At 35.4% G+C, this 5,000-nt stretch overlaps 1 long non-coding RNA gene across 1 annotated transcript in view; it reads left to right on the forward strand.

The window, feature by feature from the left end:
* The window catches only part of LOC136848650 (uncharacterized), a 374,840-nt gene that overhangs the window by 296,088 nt on the left and 73,752 nt on the right, over positions 1–5,000 (forward strand). Inside the window, exon 3 of the long non-coding RNA XR_010856080.1 lies at positions 1,363–1,414. This is a non-coding gene — a long non-coding RNA (uncharacterized lncRNA). The remainder of the gene's footprint in view (positions 1–1,362; positions 1,415–5,000) is intronic.

Here is a 5,000-nt window from a genome sequence, read left to right on the forward strand (position 1 = left end):
TTGTTTCTCCATTTCAGGACTCATGCTACTACAGTATGAAATTTTTTAATAATAATAATAATAATAATAATAATAATAATAATAATAATAATAATAATAATAATAATAATAATAATAATAATAATAGCTCCACATGTCCTGCAAAGGCCTACGATTTTCCATCTGCCGTCAACGTTTTCCCTTCTGGTGCCAATTGGTTCGATTATAGAGGTAATTAGGCTTTAATGGCATAGCGATGGCAATCAGCGGCCTATTTAGCTCCCTGATTGGATTATTTACTTCATGCATGCAAGAGGATTCCATGAAATGACGCCATCACCATGAAATCATGATTAGAAACATTTCGTTGCTCTTGTTTAATTTTTTTATTTTTATTTTTATTTTTATTTGTTTATCAGAGTGTCTTTCGGAGTGAAGGGATGATGTTATGCGTTGACTGCTTATATATTTTTATTTCAAAGTCAGTTCCGTCGGTAATGTCATGTTTACTATATGGCTAGCCTGCTAGTCGGCTTGGTTGAGCTGGATGATAATATTATGTGGTTAGATACGTGGTTTATTAATAATGTCAAGTAGCACTAGCGGATCTAGGGGGTGGGGTGGCACCGGGGCACGTGCCCCCTCCATGAAAAATAATGACAAAATAATAATATTGAAGATTTAGATAATAATAACATAAATGAGAAATATAAAAATAGGAAAAAAATAAAAAATCTATTATAGAAATAATTACGTATATATATATATATATATATATATATATATATATATATATATATATATACACACACATTTATATATGTGTATGTATGTATGTATGTATGTATGTATGTATGTATGTATGTATGTATGTATAATGTGAAAAAATTAATGCCCACCCCCATGAAATTTTTCTGGATCCGCTAGTTATGTCACGCCAACCTTATCAACAAAACTCTTCTTAAACGGTTTAATGGATTTCTGTGGTGCCTCGATTGGGTACTTGTATGTTTCTCGAAAGAAAAGCAATGAATTGGCGAGGCCAGGTATCACATTGTGCCTACCACAGACTATTTTGATGAGCTAAAGGAAGGATTAACCGGCCTTACCGATGACAGAGGTTATATGCCAAAAACAGTTGATATCTAAGGACGGTCACCCGCCAACATTCCGCTTAACCCAACAATTCTATTTTTTTTTTTTTTATCCTTGAATTTTCAGTCTGAAATGTGTTACAATAACATTATATTTTGAATTTGTAAAAATATCAAAATATTTGGTGGTCTTAATTTCACACGTGAATATTGCGAAGTTTATGTGCGGATATATACTACTTAATATTTTGCCAGTGAAGAGTCTAATTTTTTGTTTCTCAATTTTTAGGATCTTCAAGATCTCCCGTGTAGATATAAAGGTTTTCCTGAAACAATAGACTGTAAGTGTTGCTTGTGCTTTCCTGTGATTTAATTCAGTAGTATGTATTCTCATTAATTCAGCTTCCATTGATTCAGCCCTTGATAAGTATTTGTTCCTCTCTTAGTGTAGGTCTAGGTAAATAGGTAAATGCATTGCATTAATTAAAGCAGGTTGACTTTGATCGTTACGTTATAATATAAATTTTTATTAGATTCGTTCCTAGATTTAGGAATATGATCCATTACGATCTTTAGAGCCCCTATTTCAAAATAGAAAGTCTCTCTCTCTCTCTCTCTCTCTCTCTCTCTCTCTCTCTCTCTCTCTCTTATAAATTTCTTAGCAGATTCGCTCCTAGATTAAGGAATACGATTCATTACAATGTTTAGAACTTCCATTGAAGAATAGGTCTCTCTCTCTCTCTCTCTCTCTCTCTCTCTCTCTCTCTCTCTCTCTCTCTCTCTCTCTCTCTCTCTCTCTCTCTAAGTTGAATGGAATGAGACCATGCCATTTGCCCTGTCCCTTGGCACTGCGCTGGTGTGAATAGAAGTGAAATAGAAAGAAATCTAGTAGGTCAGACATATTTTCTTTTTTGTGGCTACCATATTGTTTTGTTTGTATCCACCACAGATATTGTTTCACTCTGGTGGCCGCTGGTTTTGTGGTCACCAAAGGTATTACTCTGTTGTCTACGAATTTGAAGTGGCTGAAAATATTGCTTTGCTTGCAGTTTATTTTGTGGTCAGTGAAAGCATTTGTTTCCCTTCTGAAGGCCTTCGTTTTGTAGCAACTGAAAGAGTTGTTTTCGTGACCAACGAAGACTTGTTCTGGTGGCCAGTACTTGGTTTTGTGGTCTTAATTTTGTGGTCACAGACGGCCTTTATATTAATGCCTTTGTATTTTAGACTTTTGTTCTCATTACATCTGAAGGCGTTCGTTTTTCAAGGGCACAGGGAACTTTTTGTTATTATGAACAATGGAGGCTTTTGTTTTCTTGGCTACTGGAAGCTTGTTTTTTTTTTTTTTTAGGTCGAGGGAGTCACTGCCGCTTTGCAAAAGAAAAGTAAGTGAAAAATGGATCACAAAAAACTGAGAACTGTTGCTGCCCTACTATATATTATATCATTCCATAAAGAACAACGTCATAAACGTAGATTCATGCGTGTAATTTTAAAAAGCATTCAGTGATATTGTTTCTTAATATTCAATTTGGATATCGGGCAGTATAAAAATTTGTGCACATAGGATGCTTTCAGATGTGAAAATTAAACGCATAACTTTCCTCTTCCGGTGAAAATGCGTCTGTGGAATTACACCGGGATTGTTTCCGGAAGCAGAAAAGCTATTTGCACTTGTATTTTGCATCTATAATAGCGGTTCTATGTTGCACAGGAAATGTGTGAACCATAACATAAATACCGAGCTTACAAAATAAAAGTGTGTATACGTATCTGCGGCCCAAACCATCAGGTAATCGCTACACGCAATTTGGTTTAATTCCTGTTCATGGACCATTCGGAAATCCAATCATTTTCAAAACGTGGGTGTTTATTAAATTTGCGCGCGCGCGTGTGTGTGTGTGTGTGCGTGTGGGCGTGAGTGTGTGTTTGTGCGTCTGAGTGGTACAGTCCTGAAGAACATTAAGTATATGAATACGAAGACTTCAATATGCGTTTTGATTTTTTAAGACTGGGATAGAACAGAACTTTTTACCAGACTGGTAGGGTGGGACATAATTTTTATGTAAATTATGGGAGGAAAAACAAGAAAAATTTATGTAAATTATGGGAGGAAAAACAAGAAAAATTTATGTAAATTATGGGAGGAAAACAAGAAAAATTTATGTAAATTATGGGGGGAAAAACAAGAAAAATTTATGTAAATTTGGGAGGAAAAACAAGAAAAATTTATGTAAATTATGGGAGGAAAAATAAGAAAAATTTATGTAAATTATGGAAGGAAAAACAAGAAAAATTTATATAAATTATGGGAGGAAAAACAAGAAAAAGGCCATTTCAGATCAGGTCAGATCCAGTTTATCTGTTAGTGAAATTAAAGGATTTTTTTTTTTACATTGCTGGTCGATTGGTGCAGACGACCTTGAAAGAGATTGTGTTTTATCTTTATCAGTCTTTTAGATTAATTCTCAAGTTTTTTTAAACATTTTTCTTTATTTTCCTCTTCCGTTGATCGATTCACCTGCTCGTTTCATCGTCTTAATTTCGTTAATTTCAGAAAAATCTGTTTAAAAGGAGTATATTATACACACATATATATATATATATATATATATATATATATATATATATATATATATATAGAGAGAGAGAGAGAGAGAGAGAGAGAGAGAGAGAGAGAGAGAGAGAGAGAGAGAGAGACGAAGCGAGATATTAATGGGATATCACCTTTAACCCAGCGTTCCAAAATCACTTACTTCTACGAATCAAATCATGTCAGGGGGATACAATTATAACAGCCATATTGCAGTATCGTTTCATTGCTATATTTACCAAGTGGCCCCATTGCAGTATTGTTGCATTGACGTATTGCTAAGTAGGTACTTACATTCGCCAGTATTCAAAATTTGCAGTTGGCATTGGTTTAATTTGAAGGCATGGCTGTTTCTCTTTTTGGAGCTCCAATACTTTTTTAAACTCAGCATTTCCATTCTTAATTGTCAGCCTCGGTGTGTTTCAGTTTCAACATTATTTATTTCAGTCATTTTATTTTTAGCATAATTTTTTTGTAACTTTAATGTTTTCAAGCTGAGCCTTTTCAACCTGAAACATTTACAGTCTCAGTATTCTCAACCTGAAACATTTTCAGCCTCAAAACCTTTTCAACTTGAAACATTTACAGCCTCAGTATTCTCAGCCTCAACCTTTTCAACCTGAAACATTTACAGCCTCAGTATTCTCAGCCTGAAACATTTTCAGCCTCAACATTCTCAACCTGAAACATTTTCAGCCTCAACATTCTCAACCTGAAACATTTTCAGCCTCAACCTTTTCAACCTGAAACATTTCCAACCTCAGCCTTCTCAATTTGAAACATTTTCAGCCTCAACATTCTCAACCTGAAACATTTTCAGCCTCAACATTCTCAACCTGAAACATTTTCAGCCTCAACCTTTTCAACCTGAAACATTTCCAACCTCAACCTTCTCAATCTGAAACATTTTCAGCCTCAACATTCTCACCCTGAAACATTATCAGTCTCAACCTTTTCAACCTGAAACATTTCCAGCCTCAGTATTTTTAACCTCAACCTTTCCCACCTCGCACGATATCTTGCCGAGGCTTTTATGCCCTGTTCTTTCCTTCATCATAGTCTGTCTTAAGCCGCTTTGTCTTTTCACAGCACTAAACATAATCGCCTTACCTAACCATCTACCTCCCCCCCCTCACACCCTTCCACCTCCACATTCCCTTTTTAAACCCCTCCCCCTCCATTTTTCTCTTTCCTATTATTTGCAGGTGGTAGGCGTTTACTTGAGTCATCTCTGAGTCAGATACAAAGAGACCCCAGGAAACGTTGCTGGTGGGAAATGAATTCTAAATCAGATTTCAGAGTAGGGAGACGGACAGACTGACTTTCTCACCTCTCGT

The sequence above is a fragment of the Macrobrachium rosenbergii genome, chromosome 19 (genome assembly GCF_040412425.1).
Source record: "Macrobrachium rosenbergii isolate ZJJX-2024 chromosome 19, ASM4041242v1, whole genome shotgun sequence".
Taxonomy (NCBI): Eukaryota; Metazoa; Arthropoda; class Malacostraca; order Decapoda; family Palaemonidae; genus Macrobrachium; species Macrobrachium rosenbergii.